The sequence below is a fragment of the Oncorhynchus keta genome, chromosome 9 (genome assembly GCF_023373465.1).
Source record: "Oncorhynchus keta strain PuntledgeMale-10-30-2019 chromosome 9, Oket_V2, whole genome shotgun sequence".
Taxonomy (NCBI): domain Eukaryota; kingdom Metazoa; phylum Chordata; class Actinopteri; order Salmoniformes; family Salmonidae; genus Oncorhynchus; species Oncorhynchus keta.
Window position 1 is genome coordinate 31736267 of NC_068429.1, and position 18880 is coordinate 31755146.

The following is an 18880-nucleotide window of genomic DNA, read 5'->3' on the forward strand; positions in this document are numbered from 1 at the left end:
TTCAAGTGAATTTTGGCCCATTCCTTCTGACAGAGCTGGTGGAACTGAGTCAGGTTTGCGGGCCTCTTTGCTTGCACACCATTTTTCAGTTCTGCTCACACATTTCTGCCCACAAGGTCAGGGCTTTGTGATGGCCATTCCAATACCTTGACTTTGTTGTCCTTAAGCCATTTTGGCACAATGATGTCAAGGGAAGAGGCACTGAGTTTGAAGGTAGGCCACAGGTACACCTCCAAATGACTCAAATGGTGTCAATTAGCCTATCAGAAGCATCTAAAGCAATGACATAGTTTTCGCCAAGCTGTTTAAAGGCACAGTCAACTTAGTGTATTTAATCTTCTGACCCACTGGAATTGTGATACAGTGAATTATAAGTGAAATGATCTGTCTGTAAACAATTGTTGGAAATACTTGTGTCGTGCACAAAGTAGATGTCCTAACCGACTTGCCAAAACTATAGTTTGTTAACAAGAAATTTGTGGAGTGGTTGAAAAACTAGTTTTAATGACTCCAACAAGTGTATGTAAACTTCCGACTTCAACTGTATATTTGTTAATTTATCTGAAACTAAACAAAAGAAACGTAACAACATAGTTCCTTGGAGCGCACGCATTATCTGATACATGAATGTTGAGGAGTTTGAGCCCTAGCCCTAGTTCAGTGTGAATGTTGCTGCCCTCACTAGCCCCAGTTCAGTGTGAATGTTGCTGCCCTCACTAGCCCCAGTTCAGTGTGAATGTTGCTGCCCTCACTAGCCCCAGTTCAGTGTGAATGTTGCTGCTTTCACTAGCCCCAGTTCAGAGTGAATGTTGCTGCCCTCACTAGCCCCAGTTCAGTGTGAATGTTGCTGCCCTCACTAGCCCCAGTTCAGTGTGAATGTTGCTGCTTTCACTAGCCCCAGTTCAGAGTGAATGTTGCTGCCCTCACTAGCCCCAGTTCAGAGTGAATGTTGCTGCCCTCACTAGCCCCAGTTCAGTGTGAATGTTGCTGCCCTCACTAGCCCCAGTTCAGTGTGAATGTTGCTGCCCTCACTAGCCCCAGTTCAGTGTGAATGTTACTGCCCTCACTAGCCCCAGTTCAGAGTGAATGTTGCTGCCCTCACTAGCCCCAGTTCAGTGTGAATGTTGCTGCCCTCACTAGCCCCAGTTCAGTGTGAATGTTGCTGCCCTCACTAGCCCCAGTTCAGAGTGAATGTTGCTGCCCTCACTAGCCCCAGTTCAGTGTGAACGTTGCCGACCTCACGAGCCCCAGTTCAGTGTGAATGTTGCTGCCCTCACTAGCCCCAGTTCAGTGTGAATGTTGCTGCCCTCACTAGCCCCAGTTCAGTGAGAGTGTTCCTGCCCTCACTAGCCCCAGTTCAGTGAGAGTGTTCCTGCCCTCACTAGCGCCAGTTCAGTGAGAGTGTTCTTGCCCTCACTAGCCCCAGTTCAGTGTGACTGTTGCTGCCCTCACTAGCCCCAGTTCAGTGAGAGTGTTCCTGCCCTCACTAGCCCCAGTTCAGTGTGACTGTTGCTGCCCTCACTAGCCCCAGTTCAGTGAGAGTGTTCCTGCCCTCGCTAGCCCCAGTTCAGTGGGAGTGTTGTTACCCTCCTAAGCACTAGTTCAGTGGGAGTGTTGTTGCCCTCCTAATCACTAGTTCAGAGGGAGTGTTGTTGCCCTCCTAAGCACTAGTTCAGAGGGAGTGTTGTTGCCCTCCTAAGCACTAGTTCAGTGGAATTGTTGTTGCCCTCCTAAGCACTAGTTCAGTGGGAGTGTTGTTGCCCTCCTAAGCACTAGTTCAGTGGGAGTGTTGCTTCCCTCCTTAGCACTCATTCAGTGGGAGTGTTGCCGCCCTCCTAAGCACTAGTTCAGTGGGAGTGTTGTTGCCCTCCTAAGCACTAGTTCAGTGGGAGTGTTGCTTCCCTCCTTAGCACTCATTCAGTGGGAGTGTTGCCGCCCTCCTAAGCACTAGTTCAGTGGGAGTGTTGTTGCCCTCCTAAGCACTAGTTCAGTTGAATTGTTGTTGCCCTCCTAAGCACTAGTTCAGTGGGAGTGTTGTTGCCCTCCTAATCACTAGTTCAGAGGGAGTGTTGTTGCCCTCCTAAGCACTAGTTCAGTGGAATTGTTGTTGCCCTCCTAAGCACTAGTTCAGTGGGAGTGTTGTTGCCCTCCTAAGCACTAGTTCAGTGGGAGTGTTGCTTCCCTCCTTAGCACTCATTCAGTGGGAGTGTTGCCGCCCTCCTAAGCACTAGTTCAGTGGGAGTGTTGCTGCCTTCACTAGCCCCAGTTCAGTGAGAACGTTGCTACCTTCACTAGCCCCAGTTTAGTGGGAGTGTTGCTGCCCTCACTAGCCCCAGTTCAGTGTGAACGTTGCTGCCCTCCCTAGCCCCAGTTCAGTGTGAACGTTGCTGCCCTCACTAGCCCCAGTTTAGTGGGATTGTTGCTGCCCTCACTAGCCCCAGTTCAGTGTGAACGTTGCTACCTTCACTAGCCCCAGTTCACACTGAACGTTGCTGCCCTCACTAGCCTCAGTTCAGTGTGAACGTTGCTGCCCTCACTAGCCCCAGTTTAGTGGGATTGTTGCTGCCCTCACTAGCCCCAGTTCAGTGTGAACGTTGCTACCTTCACTAGCCCCAGTTCACACTGAACGTTGCTGCCCTCACTAGCCTCAGTTCAGTGTGAACGTTGCTACCTTCACTAGCCCCAGTTCAGTGTGAATGTTGCTACCTTCACTAGCCCCAGTTCAGTGTGAACGTTGCTGCCCTCACTAGGCCCAGTTCAGTGTGAATGTTGCTACCTTCACTAGCCCCAGTTCAGTGTGAACGTTGCTGCCCTCACTAGCCCCAGTTCAGTGAGAACGTTGCTACCTTCACTAGCCCCAGTTCAGTGTGAATGTTGCTACCTTCACTAGGCCCAGTTCAGTGTGAATGTTGCTACCTTCACTAGCCCCAGTTCAGTGTGAACGTTGCTGCCCTCACTAGGCCCAGTTCAGTGTGAATGTTGCTACCTTCACTAGCCCCAGTTCAGTGTGAACGTTGCTGACCTTTCTAGCCCCAGTTCAGTGTGAACGTTGCTACCTTCACTAGCCCCAGTTCAGTGTGAACGTTGCTACCTTCACTAGCCCCAGTTCAGTGTGAACGTTGCTGACCTTTCTAGCCCCAGTTCAGTGTGAACGTTGCTACCTTCACTAGCCCCAGTTCAGCGTGAACGTTGCTGACCTTCCTAACCCCAGTATCACCAGTGATACAAGTCATTTTTCAACATCCATCCATGTCTGAGGACGTCGGGAGAAGACGTGGAAAACAGCCACTAGCGGTAACAGTGAGAGCTGTTACCATCAAGTAGGTTTCAGTTTGCTGGTGTTGTGGATGGGGGATGGGAGATGTGCATCTGCCTCTGATTTGAAAGGTTGCAAAATCCAGTGATAGAAAGTTGTTTTTATAGTTTTGCTATACTTTCCCAAACCTTAACCATTTGCAATTAATGCCTAACCTTAAGAATTTTGAGAATGTCTAAACTTACCCTTAAACACTTGACATTTGGAACAACTTAGAAATTTGACGTTTGAGAAACATGGATGAAAGTCTAATTCTGACGTGAGACTGTGAGAGCTGGCAGAAGTGGGTGTGTTGCTGCCCTCCCTAGCCCCAGTTCAGTGGGAGTTCAGGAGGTGACACTGATTAAGCAGTCTCTGTGATAAGTGGGACTTTTGTGCACAGCATTGCAAGGAGGGATGAGAGAGGAGGGGAGGGGGAAGAGGGGGGAAATGTAAAAGAGGAGAAAGAGAGAAGAGCACGTGGCCTTCACACATGCACTCACAAACGCACACACTTATTCTAGCTGCAATGTCAGTGTCAGTCATTCGCTGGTCGTCATTTTCCAGCAAGGCTCTGCACTTTGCAGTGACAGCTCATAAGTTGTACCCACACACACGCTGGCTAAGGCCTTTCCACCGGCTGAAGTTGGGCTCGAATGGATCGCACTTTAAGATGATGGATACCCCTCCTGCACAGAAAGGTTAGGGACATGGGGATAAGTTACTGAGCTGGGCTGTGCCTTCAGGGCGGGTGGGTCGTTGCAGTCAGGCTATAGCGGATACAGTAAATGTGATGGCTTGACAGCTTAGAACACATGGTCCGTTTGGTGGGAAACACGCTTAAAAGATGCAGAGAACAACCTTGTATTGTCATCAATAGTCCTCAAAAATAGTTTTTTTCCAAAAATGAGAAGTAATGCACCTCAGAATAAGTTACAAACCATAATACACAATATACCTGAGACATGTTGAGTACCCTTTTGGTATTTTAATAAAACAAAAAACACCACCAAGCCTTCAACACATATACACATGTAAAAGACCACCACCACACAGTTGGCACAACAAGCATCCCAAGACGATCAACTGCAACCAGACACTGTTCACATAGCCAGGTGGATGGGTGCATTTAACCCAGTCACGATCCTCTGTCTCTCTCTTCCTTACAGTGGTCCTGGGAGAGGAGAGGGGAAGGCAGGGGAAGCAGAAGGGGGATGCATGGGATCAGGTGACACGCTGGGCAACCACACCCAAGGACCAGCCAGTCTCTCCTGTGTCCCTCCTCAGGTGTCCCTCTGCTCTCCTGTTTCAACCAATCCCAGATCCCCATCTGCCGGCCGGCAGGATCACTCTGGCCGTCTGGATTATTCAGAAACGGCTAAATGCTCTTTGTATCAAGCTGACTGGGACAAAACTAGCTGACGGCCCACTAAGCCACAGGAGCTCAGCTGCAAGCCCACAGCCATACCGTGGAGATGCTGTTTTAGCTCTACTGTACATTGGAGAAACCAAGGAAATGCTTATTTGAACACTGTACAGCTATGCATCGGCGACACTGACACTGAGCGCACACATCAAGGGGTTTCACTGTGCATGTCGGGGTATAACTCCACTCACTCTTCTTTATCTGTGCTTTTATAAATATTTCATCTTCGGCCTGTCCATCTTCCTCGGTTCACACACACTTGTGGGGCTGGACAGTGTGTGTGTGTGTGTGTGTTTGTGTTTGTGTGTGAAAGAGTACCTCGCCCCTGCCTGTGTAAAGGGAGCCCAGAAGGAGATAATAAGGGGGTGATTAATATTAGAAGAGCTGAGGTAACCGCAAACCTGCCGACCTGGGGGCACCACGTGTGAAGCCTGAAACCAGACCTGCAGCCATTTTAAACACAGCGAAAAACAGGAATAATATCTTTAACCTGATTTTGGTATTATTTGTATACACTTACAATGTTTGTTTTCTCATATACCTGAATGCATTAGAAATAGTTCCTCCAATTACTGGGATTAGATTACTGTATTAATACAGAGTGGCATTACTATACCACAAGACAGGTGTTCCAGATGCTACTGCACATTAACATGAAGCATGCGTAGCTTCAGCGTACAATTTACAGGTTCTGGAGGTTATAGTTTTTCAGCTAGCTCCAGTCAAAGTCCTAAAGAATTTATGACTTGAGAAAATGTCTCCAATAAGCCAGTGATGAGACACACTCACAGGTGGGTCACCTGCAGAAGGACCTATACTCACAGACTGCCCCTGTGGTTGGTATCTTCCCTGCCAACTCTGGAGGTCAAACAGAACCAATCCTCCCATTTATGAGCCATATCTATCTGCAGACTGGAATGACAGACAGAGACATAGAGAAACAGAGAGAAAACAGGAGGGGAAAACATCTCCCTCCCACCTCGCAGCCTGACCTTTTAATAAGAGGCCAGTTGTTAAGCGAATTTCGGGAATCCCATAAACACAAATTGCCGTCGGTAATCTCCTGCCACGGAGTGGAGAAATATGACCACAGAGAGTGATCAATCAGATACTTAGAGCCCCGCGCTGACGTCTGAAACGAGGGAGGGGGGAGGAGGAGAGGAGGAGGTGGGAGAGGTGGTAAAATCTCAGTCAGGTGCTGGAAAGGGAGCAAGATAGTAAGGGAGGAAGGGAGAAGACGGAGGGAAAGGAGTTATACTGTAGGCAGAGTGATAAGTGTTATAAGGAGTGAAGGAGAAAGAGATGAGTAAAGCATGAAATGAGAATGAGACAAAATGAGAGAAAGAAAGGAATAGAGAGAAAGACCAGTCCCCATTCCCCTCAACTTCCACTCATTTGTCCCCTCATCCCTTCATCCTTCCATTCAGGATGATGTAACCACAGGGTTAGGTCACCCGTTAGGCCATTTCCCCACCCTTAACCTGCTGACATCTGACTTCGTGTCCCTTAGTCATAGAGGAGTGTGGAGTTCATTTTTTTCCGGTGGCTGTAGGAGATCCGGTTTGAATGGGTTAAAGGAAGAGTGGTATCCGAGCCGCAATACTTTTGTACCTGCTGTAACTTTAATGGACCCTGATGAAAATTGATCCCATAGCATGGGCGATGGATTTCGTTGCTATGTTCGAAAACCGATGCTTTCTATATCTAGCCAGGTCATGTTTAGGTTCATATCTCATGTGGGTTTGATTAGTTTATTATTCATGGGTGAACTTCTGAGCTTGGTTAGGGTGTAAGGAAGATTCAAAACAGCATTCACTGGGTTTATTCTATTAGAATCTAACATTATGCAGGTTTTAGAAAACTAATGACAGATTTGACAAAGCTAGAGGTTATAAATTGTTACTTGCCACAACCATTTAATTCAGTCTTCTTTTTAGAGGCAGTCAACTATCATCAAAAACATGCATTGTTCAGATATCAAAACACTCCCCCATGTCTAACTACAGTCAAGTAACTAAGACATAAATCTGCATGCATTTAAAATGTTCACTTGAGCTGGTCAAGAGGCTTGTGGGGCTCAGTAGCCCAGGTGTAAATCACAATAAGTGACCTGATAGATTTTTCTGTGTTAATGTAGCCGGTCTTGGCAAATAACTCAGGCTAAGGGAGCTAAAGGAACTAAAGGACCGACCTTCCGTGCACTACTGCAATGGGGCGGATCACCCAATCAACAATGTGGTTGACCCCTTGATTGACCCCTGTTGACCTCTTTGGCCAATCAGGCTAATGGTGGTGTGAAGGTCCGGGCTAGACCTCAGTGACCCTCCCTTACCATACACACACACACACACACCTCTCACCCTACCCTGTGATCTCACATCCTGGGTCTCTAACCCGTCTCCACTTTAACTGCCTGGTTTGTCGCTTTGCTTCATTGAGGCAGTCTCATTAGTGCTGACCTCTCTCCCTCTATGCATGGCAGTTCAAATTAACAGCCCCTGCCGTCGATCACTGTATAATAATGCAGCCAAAGACTAGTTAAACAATATGGACTTTCACTAGTGTCTGCACTGCAAAGGAAGGAGAAGTGTCAGCTCAAAGCAAACTTCTAGGCCAAGACAGTGAGATTTGAGGGTGAATCCCAATAACCACTTGTGTATCATAAGGTGTGCCATAAAACCTTGAAATAACCATATTCCATCCAGACCATCTCATATGGATCAATAGATTTCTGCATAAATAAATTACCATAAAACGAAGGGAATTGGACGGGCTGGAGAATGGACATGTGAGGACTTGGGACTGTGGCAAGGCAGCTAGTATTACAGCACATTGATTAGACACTATAAGCTGTAATTTGAACAAACCTAAAACGCAATGGTAAATCTTAGTGCTGTCAGTATCATTATAGGTTCGGGGGTGTGTCAGAAATATGTTTGCTATTCAAATCAAATCACATTTTATTTGTCACATGCTTCGTAAACAACAGGTGTGGACTAACAGTGAAGTGCTTACTTACGAGCCTGTCCCAACAATGCAGAGAGAAAGAAAATAGAGAAATAATAGAAAAGTAAAACAAGTAATAATAAAAGTAGTAATGAGTAATGATAACTCATATATACAGGGGGTACCAGCACCAAGTCAATGTGCAGGGGTACGAGGTAATTGAGGTAGGCATGTACATATAACTAGGAATAAAGTGACAGATAGTAGAACAGTAGCGGCAGTTCGTTATTTTCACTAGCAATGTGCATGCCCCGCCCACATGAGGATCTGACTTTTACAGACATCTATTTCCTGTGTTTAAGGGGTGCAAAATTGGCAGTGGTTAGAGCGTTGGACTAGTAACCGGAAGGTTGCAAGTTCAAACCCCCGAGCTGACAAGGTACAAATCTGTCGTTCTGCCCCTGAACAGGCAGTTAACCCACTGTTCCTAGGCTGTCATTGAAAATAAGAATTTGTTCTTAACTCACTTGCCTAGTTAAATAAAATAAAAAATATTAAAAATATTATGGATATATTGACAAGATATATGTCTCTTCGCCCTAACAATGGGAGTCGTTGTCCACAAAGCGGCACGGCAGGCTGTCTAGCTCCCTCGTATCCTTTCTTTGGATTGGTGGATACATCACATTATTGTAATCCTTTTCAGAATATTCGATGAGGGTTGTTGACGTCAACCACCTGTATTCAATGGAGGGAGATGCTATGCTACTAGCCTCATGCCATGAATATGCATAGCCATCTTGAGACAACTCCGATATATAGTGTTTTTTTCTCAAAGTTGCCGTGATGTCACGTCCTACATATATCAGTACACTCGTAACATCTTAAGCATAACGAAACTTATATTCGATCAAATAAACCTCACGTAGAAAATATGCCATAAATGTTTTTATTTGACAAATTTGACAAATTTGACAAAAACTCCCTGCTTTTGGGCGAAACAGAAAAGAAAAGCCACCTGCTGGAGACAGATTTTCCAGAGTTAGGCCTTTCTCTTCCTCTTCCTCTGTTTAAATCTCGCTGGATTGATTGCTTTCATCTTTCATACTCTTGCTTGTGGCTAATGTTTTTTTCGGGTTGACGTTACGACCGTGGAAATGTTTGTAATGACCTGTCAAACACACCCCGTTAATGGCTGAAATGGGCTCAGTCGAATACATTGTCTTTCATACAGTTGAAATGTAATACAGTTTGAAATGTTTACAAATTAGATGCGCTGACTAAAAGCAACTTCCTGAAACTTAACATTCAGATTATAGTGGTATTATGTCTGACCTCGCAAACAATGTAAAGTATGTATAGATAGGAGTAATCTACTGTAGATAAACGTGTTGATTTTTTATCCAGGGATATACTGCTATTGACACACTTGTTGAATTATGCAACAGAACATGACAACAACAGTAATTAATGAGGCAGTCTAGACAGTGCTGGTGAGTACAGGTAGGGTAGACAGTGCAGGTGAGTACAGGTCGGGTAGACAGTGCAGGTGAGTACAGGTCGGGTAGACAGTGCAGGTGAGTACTGGTAGGGTAGACAGTGCAGGTGAGTACAGGTAGGGTAGACAGCGCAGGTGAGTACAGGTCGGGTAGACAGTGCAGGTGAGTACAGGTCGGGTAGACAGTGCAGGTGAGTACTGGTAGGGTAGACAGTGCAGGTGAGTACAGGTTGAGTAGAAGTGCAGGTGAGTACAGGTAGGGTAGAAGTGCCGGTGAGTACAGGTAGGGTAGAAGTGCAGGTGAGTACAGGTAGGGTAGACAGTGCAGGTGAGTACAGGTAGGGTAGACAGTGCAGGTGAGTACAGGTAGGTTAGACAGTGCAGGTGAGTACAGGTAGGGTAGAAGTGCAGGTGAGTGCAGGTAGGGTAGACAGTGCAGGTGAGTACAGGTAGGGTAGACAGTGCAGGTGAGTACAGGTAGGGTAGACAGACCAAGTTGTTGGTGGTTGCAGCCCTGTTCCACCCCCTTATGCTAATTTATTGATTTAAATTTTAAAGATACTCTTTGAAGAGGTAGGGTTTCAGGTGCTTTCGGAAGACAGGCAGGGACTCTGCTGTCCTAGCTTCAGGGGGAAGCTGGTTCCACCATTGAAGTGCCAGGACAAAGAAGAGCTTGGACTGGGATGAGCGGGAGCTGCCCTCCCGTAGGGGTGGGAGGGACAAAAGACAAGAAGTGACAGAGCGGAGTGCCCGGGTTGAGATGTAGGGTTTGAGCATAGCCAGAAGGTGGGGGGGGGCATAATGAAAAATCACTATGGTCTTGTAGTGGATGCAAGCTTCGACCCGAAGCCAGTGGAGTGTGCAGAGGAGCGGGGTGACATGGCAGAACTTGGTAAGGTTGAAACCAGGCAGGCTGCAGTATTCTAGATAAGTTGCAGGGGTTTGATGACACAAGCGGGTTGCAGCGAGTTGCAGTAGTCCAGATGGGAGACGACAAGTGCCTGGATTAAGGTCAGCACCTGCAGGAGCTAGTCATTGCTTTGTTGTTTTCAGAGAATGACAGCGTGTCGTCCAGGGTCACCCCAAGATTCATTTGCACTCTGGGAGGGCAACACTGTGGAGTTGTCAGCCGTGATGGAGACGTCTTTAAGCCGGCAGGCCTTTCCCAGGAGGAAGAGCAGCTCTGTCTTGTCGAAGGTGAGCTTGAGGTAGTGGGCCGACATCCAAGTCAGGCACGCAGAGATGTGTGTCACCATCTGGGTGTCAGAAGGGGGAAGGAGAAAAGTAGTTGAGTGTCATCCGCATACCAAGGAGATACCATGTGAGGATATGACGGAGTCGAGTGACTTGGTGTACAGAGAGAAGAGGAGAGAGCCTAGAGCTGAGCACTGGGGGACACCAGTAGTGAAGGTACGTGGTGCAGACACAGATCCTTGTCACCTGGTAGGAGCAGCATGTGGAATTATAAACAAGTTGTAGGTGTGTCGAGACTTAGCCCCTCACTGGCCGATCAGAACATTGCTAAATATGTGGTTGCTTCAAGTTGTGTATTTATGGTCTTTTATGCATACCGTTGTCATCAACTCCATTTTGATTGTTAGTCCGTTATAGCCTAGTTCTAAACAACAACTTGATTTAAATAGGCTATATCTAAATACAGTTACAGACAGACACCATAATTGCTCCCAGTGGGTGTATAATACAAGTAGGGCAACATACAGTTGAAGTCAGAAGTTTACATACACTTAGGTTGGACTCATTAAAACTTGTTTCTCAACCACTCCACAATTCTTGTTAACAAACTATAGTTTTGGCAAGTCGGATAGGACATCTACTTTATGCATGACACAAGTAATTTTTTCAACAATTGTTTACAGACAGATTATTTCACTTACAACTCACTGTATCACAATTCCAGTGGGTCAGAAGTTTACATACTCTTAAGTTGACTGTGCCTTTAAACAGTATGAAAATTCCAGAAAATGATGTCATGGCTTTAAAAGCTTCTGATAGGCTAATTGACATCATTTGAGTCAATTGGAGGTGTACCTGTGGATGTTTTTCAAGGCCTACCTTCAAACTCAGTGCCTCTTGGCTTGAGATCATGGGAAAATCAAAAGAAATCAGCCAAGACCTCAGAAAAAAAATTGTAGACCGCCACAAGTCTGGTTCATCCTTGGGAACAATTTCCAAACGCCTGAAGGTACCACGTTCATCTGTACAAACAATAGTACACATGCATAAACACCATGGGACTTCGCATACATCATACCGCTCAGGAAGGAGACGCATTCCGACTCCAAGAGATGATCATACTTTGGTGCGAAAAGTACAAATCAATCCCAGAACAACAGCAAAGGACCTTGAAGCCACTGCTCGAAAACCGCCATAAAAAAGCCAGACTACGGTTTGCAACTGCACATGGGGACAAAGATCGTACTTTTGGAGAAATGTCCTCTGGTCTGATGAAACAAAAATAGAACTGTTTGGCCGTAATGACCATCGTTATGTTTGGAGGAAAAATGGGGAAGAAAATGCCAAAGAACACCATCCCAACCGTGAAGCACTGGGATGGCAGCATCATGCTTTCGGGGTGCTTTGCTGCAGGAGGGACTGGTGCACTTCACAAAATTGATGGCATCATGGCAGGAAAATTACGTGAATATATTGAAGCAACATCTTAAGACATCAGTCAGGAAGTTAAAGCTTGGTCACAAATGGGTCTTCCAAATGGACAATGATCCCAAGCATGCTTCCACAGTTGTGCCAAAATGGCTTAAGGACAACGAGGTCAAGGTATTGGAGTGGCCATCACAAAGCCCTGACCTCAATCCCATAGAACATTTGTGGGCAGAACTGAAAAAGTGTGTGCGCTCAAGGAGGCCTACAAACCTGACTCAGTTACACCTGCTCTGTCAGGAGGAATGGGCCAAAATTCACACAACCTATTGTGGGAAGCTTATGGAAGGCTACCCGAAATGTTAGACCCGAGTTAAAAAATTTAAAGGCATGGCTACCAAATACTGATTGAGTGTGTGTAAACTTCTGATCCACTGCGAATGTGATGAAAGAAATAAACGCTGAAATAAATTGTTCTCCCTACTATCATTCTGACATTTCACATTATTAAAATAAAGTGGTGATCCTAACTGACCCAAGACAGGGAATTTTTACTTGGATGAAATGTCAGGAATTGTGAAAAACTGAGTTTAAATGTATTTGGCTAAGGTGTATATAAACTTCCGACTTCAACTGTAGACTATGGAGGGTTTTACGTACGTCCAAACTTCTCACAGGAACTGGATAAAGATCCAATATAAAGAAAAGGGGGGAATGTCCACTCACCATGATACTGCTTGCAAATATAATGTTTTACAAACATCATGGAACCGTCTTACAGATCATATTTTTCCTTCTCCAGAAATAACAGACAAAATGTAATTACATTCGAGCCATGTACGTTCTTACCATAAACACATGGATGGTGAATCTTTGTAATTCGTTGGCTTTTTTAATCAAATTAAATGAAAAACAGTTACTGTTTTTTAAACTAACAACAATATTTCTAAGTAGGATCGGGTTAGAAGCATGAGATCATAAATCACCTCTCGTTCCATGGCCTAAATGTCTTTATACAAAACATTCGCACATCTATACAAAATACTAGGCTCCTGTCAATTGTATTGTTGCCTATATGCAAGGCAGATTCTCATAATAATCTGATGTTGATACGGCATTATAAGGAGGACTGTAGTTTATATTTATATTTTATTATAGTTTGGATGAGCAGGTCTTTGGTAATCAGATGAAGGGCACTGTTTGAAAATGGGGATGGATAGCTTGCTTGAACAAGCAAAATGCAGGTATGTGAATTGTGAATAATGAAAACGCACGAGGGAAAAAACCTCCACGGGCACTGTGTGCCATGGATGGTCCATGTCATTTTGAGAGTCTTAAAATATCCTATTAGTGCTGCATGAAATTGTCCTTAAAAGCAAGTGCAAAATGGACAGACCTCAAATAGAGCCACCCCTCCCACCTCAGCGCATGTGAGACGATTTTGACAGGTAAATTGCAGAATCTGGCGTTAGGGCTGGGAAAATGCCAGTGTGACAGGTTTTACATGACAAAGTTGCAAACTAGCGTGCGTTGGACAATTGTGCCTCTATAGCGGCAGCCAAACATATGGAACTGTGCAGTTTCATGTTGGGCACAGATACAGAGCATTGTCGAAAAAACTAACAACACAAAAGCATCACTTTCACAATGCAAAAACAATCATATCTGCAGTGCAGGTTTGGTTGGATTCCATCCCTTTATATGAGGAAAACAAGGACCCACAGGACCAGCATGAAGTTGACACCAGGACTTGAAAAGCATCCACTCCATCTCCTGCCTGCGGGATGTGGAGGGAGCATTAGTTGGCGAGTGGTGGAATAAGGCTGGTAGGGTGTACTGTAAATCCCAGTGATTTGGGTTAGGGGAGGTGGTGGTGGAGGAGAAGCTGTGTGGCTGCAGGCTGGAGGCTTGGGAGGAGGATTAGCCACTGTAAGCTGCACACTAAGTTTACTGATCTGTCTTCTCTTCCTGAGCCCTCCAGCCTGGCAGGCGACGTGTCAGAGGGACTTAAGCTGTCCAGTGTGGGACAGCTGCGCAGGTTATGTGTGTGTGTGTGTGTGTGTGTGGGTGCGTGTGTGTGTGTACGTGTGTGTGTGTGCGTGAATGCGTGTTCCCACATGTATGTGAATATGCGTGTGTGGTGCGTCAGCCCCACTGCAGACACTCACACACAACTGCAACGCACCACCCACCCACAGCCTCCTCACCACTCTCTCACGAATGTCTCTTCCCTCGTCCCCCCCATCCTTCTTCCCTGACATCCACCTAATGGTCCCAGAGCTGGCTTTACTCATCATCACACGCACCAAAACAAAAAACCTTTCTCTCTCTCCACCAACTGTGTTTCTGTGTTGCTGCATGCCAAGAGGGCCTTCTCCGGCTATACAGACTATGTCAACAGGAATAAATTGCACATCTTTTCCAAACAGAGCAATTTCTCTGCCATCTGCCCCGCGACGTAAATCAGGTCTTGTGGATGCAAACCTACTCCTTCGGATGCAAACCTACAACGGCAGCCAAAAGTCTAATCCCCATGTCCCCCCTGGCTTCTAAATCATCCTGAGATATGAATGGCTCTGTATATTATCTAGAAAATATGAATATATGCTAAATGCTACACTAGCGCCTGCGGTGTGGTCTCAGTATAAACCAGCAGTTTCTAATTAATCAATTGTGGATATTGTGTTCTTAGCAAATGGTCCTACTTCAAATGGTGTATTTTGTATGTAAATTGGATTGTGTTCTGAGAGTGGGGGCTAGTGATTATGTCCAGACTATCATTGTGGGACTGGATTAAGCAAACAAAAAGTCTGGATGTGGTACACATTGATCATCTTTTGAACTAATATTTTGAAGGAAAATATTTTTTAAATGTTCTCCGTTACCTACTAATGTAGGTGAATACAGGGTACCATACCAGGTGAAATGAAGGTAAAACGTTTTTTTAAATAATTAACAATGACGTTCTGAAGGTACACCTCAATAACAATCTATAGACTGTACAGAGATCTTTCTCTTAATAAACAAAGACTCTCCATCATAGCTTATAAATATGTTTTGTGTTTCTTCAGATTCAATATAGTAAAACTATGATTATTTAAGAGCCCAAATAAAGATTTCTGAATGAAAAAATTTAGCATGCAAGGGCAGTCATTTACAGTGTCACTTTCATGCCACTTTCATTACTATTTTCATACAAAAACCAAACCTGCAAAATACAATACATTGCACCCCCATTTTAAATATGCATAAATATATTTATTTATTATTGCATTAAAATACTGAAAGTATTATAACAAATATTGACATGTCAAGCTTAACAGGGTCAAATGTCAAAGATATCCAGCTGCTCCCCACCCCCTATCTACACACACACACACACACACACACACACACACACACACACACACACACACACACACACTTTGACCATGTGAACTGCCAAGCAGGTTGTTGAATGAATACAGAAATAGATCCAGGCTGTAATTCCTGACCGTATAGACATCCCCAATATAATTGACATCCTAGGAAATCCAGGATATCTTGGGCTCGAACCCCCCTTCCTGTCACATCATAGCCCCAACATCCACACAGACACACCCCTGCTCCCCCCAGGCCCTCTCCCTGCTAATCCAGCCGCCATACAGATGTTACCACATCATCTTCTAATCCAGCCAAGCCCCCTTATGCCAGGGATTAACACCAGGCCCAATCTGGTTGATCCAAGGGGACAGAAATGGGAGAGAGGAGTCAAAGAGGAGAGGAGGTGAGGGGTTGTGTCTCTGCACCCGTTCGCCCCAAACCAAGGCTGTTCTTGTCCAAAAAAACAAAGAAAATATAGATTTTCTTTTAAAATCTTGACATCTATCTTGTTTTCTACTCAAATCAAAGTGGTTAGACAAATAAAGCAAGTAGGCCTACAATCTATTATTTTCCCCTTAATCAATTACACAGGATATTTGCAGGAAAAAGGACTTTGCAATTAATTTAATCATTAATAATGTATTTGTCCCTAAACACATATGACTTATTGCATTACTTTTTTGGTGCTTATAACACTGTTCTTAACATTGCCAAAATTTGAATTTGATCACACATGAAAACAATTTCACATAGTGTACATTTTTTCATTTAAGCTGCACAGCTCCATTATATGCTAAAAAAACATGCAGCATTTATAAAGATTGGCTGATATAATAGCAATGAATAACATCTGGAGATGAGAACAGAGAGTCTTATTTCCAGTAGTGCCATGCAGGTTTTAATGATAACAGATGGTGTTGTGAGTGTGTGAGTGATTGAGTGAGTGAGTGAGTGAGTGAGTGAGTGAGTGAGTGAGTGAGTGAGTGAGAGCGTAATAATTGGTGAGGGACAGGCATGCTGATTGTGTCCCCAAAAAATCCAATATGTCATGGGTAGGCAGAGCTACACACGGAAGAGCAATTCAAATTCCTGCAAAAAAAAGATCTGTGTGTTTTTAAACTATTTCCAGCTCCTAATTCCATGGACAACCACCAGCCAAAATTGTGGGATAGTAGAGGAAAGGAGGAAACATTCAATCTTTCAAATGGAAGTTATGTTTTTTTTGTTAAAAAATTGTAAATTAATTCGTTTTTTGCCCAAACTAATTGTTCCCAGACACACACACACACACACATCACTCTGCAAATTGCAATTGGCATGCTGACTGCAGGAATGTCCACCAGAGCTATTGCCAGAGAATTGAATGTTCATATTTCTACCATAAGCCGCCTCAATTCTCGTTTTAGAGAATTTGTTAGTAAGTCCAACCGGCCTCACAACCGCAGACCACGTGTAACCAAGTCAACCAAGGACCTCCACATCTGGCGTCTTCACCTGCGGGATCAACTGAGACCAGCCACCCGGACAGCTGGTGAAACTGTGGGTTTGTACTACCAAAGAATCTTTGCACAAACTGTCAGAAACCATCACAAGGAAGCTCATCTGCGTGCTCGATTTCCTCACCATTGACCTGACTGCAGTTTCTCGTCATAACCAACTTCAGTGGGCAAATGCTCACCTTCAATGGCCACTGGCATGCTGGAGAAGTGTGCTCTTCACGGATGAATCCCGGTTTCAACTGTACCGGGCAGATGGCAGACAGCATGTAGGGCGTCATGTGGGCAAGAGATTTGCTGATGTCAACATTGTGAACAGAGCGCCCCATAGTGGCAGTGGGATTATGGTATGGGCAGGCATAAGCTACGGATAACAAACACAATTGCATTTTATCGATGGCAATTTGAATGCACAATGATACAATGTCATGCCATTCATCCACCGCCATCACCTCATGTTTCAGCATGATAATGCATGGCCCCATTTCGCAAGGGTCTGTACACAATTCCTGGAAGCTGAAAATGTCCCAGTTCTTCCACGGCCTACATACTCACCAGACATCACCCATTGAGCATGTTTGGGATGCTCTGGATCGACATATACAATAGCATGTTCCAGTTCCCTCCAATATCCAGCAACTTCACACAGCCATGGAAGAGGAGTGGGACATCATTCCACAGGCCACAATCAACACCCCGATCAACTCTATGCAAATTAGATGTGTCGTGCTGCATGAGGCAAATGGTGGTCACACCAGATACTGACTGGTTATCTGATCCACGCCCATACATTTTTTTTAAAGGTATCTGTGACCAACAGATACAGATTTTTATTCCCAGTCATGTGAAATCCATAGATTAGGGCCTAAATAATTTATTTCTTTAAATTGACTGATTTGCTTATATGAACAATAACTCAGTAAAAAGTTAGAAATTGTTTGTATTTTTGTGTAGTGTAGCTTGCTCTATCCACACTGATTGGTGAAGTCATTGAATGAGCTAAATGGAAAAACGGCTGATTTCACAGGTTCAAAAACGAACAGAAAGGAACAATATAAAACCAGTACTTTTTTTTTTAGTTCGAACTGGTCAGAACTTTATTTTCTAAACAAATAGTGGTTCTGTTTAGAAAAAAATATTTCAGTTCCAACCCCTGACACACACACACTCTCTTCACATCTTTACACTATAACAAACTAACAAAGCAAACTCAACACAAAATTCAAAACAATTTGACAAAAACTGAAAAACCAAATATAAATTCCACTTAAGACCACACCCAGGTTTCTAAGGAGACAGCCAATACACCTATACATAGAACAGTAGATGGCCTCATGGTTCTTTAGAGGGAGATGCATTGAACTTGCTCATAGCACCACATCCCCAAACACACTTTTAATTAAACTTCCTCTAATTAAAGTCTCTCTTCTTATTAGGCCATCCTAATTGATTTAATTTGTCTTTCCTCAACTATTGGCTTTGACCTCTACTTAGTTAATTAATTAATTGATTTACCCCAAGTGTATTTGGGCTTTCTAAGAGGATTCTGACATCTTAACCCTTTAATCTTATGCATGTGGTCACTCTGGGGCTGGACAGAGATGTATTGGGAAATTCCGCTGGGATTTTGCTGCAGATTTAGGCCAACAGTGCTCAACGTACAAGGCCATATTCACAGGCCTGGCCTTTCACACAACTGCAAACTTCGCGTCAGGAAAAGTAAAGATATCAGCAATATAAATATAAACGTATTTGTATGTGATTCGGGGTGGAAATCGGAGTGTTGTGAACAGTGTTGTGAATGTGAACAACTTAAATCCCAAAGAAAAACGCATACACTATTTGTAGCCCTATAACTTTGGAAAGAGGCAGTAGCCAGCAGAGAACAGGGAACATAATGTGACGCTCTAATATTTCCATAATTAATGTCTAGGACCAGAATACCTCCTTTATGAGGGGCTTGGGAAACCCAAATCACCAACACTGGTTTATGGGAGTCGTTTTTCTTGATAACAGTGTGGGCACTGGACTTCCACAGCTAAATGCATTTATTAAGAAGATGCCGTAGAAGGAGAGGACATCAACTCTTGGCACCATTTTAGTACTGTTTGCCTTAAAGAGGTAGAAACTCTAATGGTTGCTGAATCTGATCAATTATCAAAGGAGATGTTGTTACTACTGTATAAACTGGACAATGTTCAAATTTGCCCTTTAACATGATCGAAGGCAGTTTGCTG

General features: G+C 44.4%; 1 long non-coding RNA gene across 2 annotated transcripts in view; it reads right to left on the reverse strand.

The window, feature by feature from the left end:
- Positions 1 to 18880, reverse strand: part of LOC118387550 (uncharacterized) — a 50396-nt gene that overhangs the window by 24923 nt on the left and 6593 nt on the right. The window lies entirely within an intron of this gene.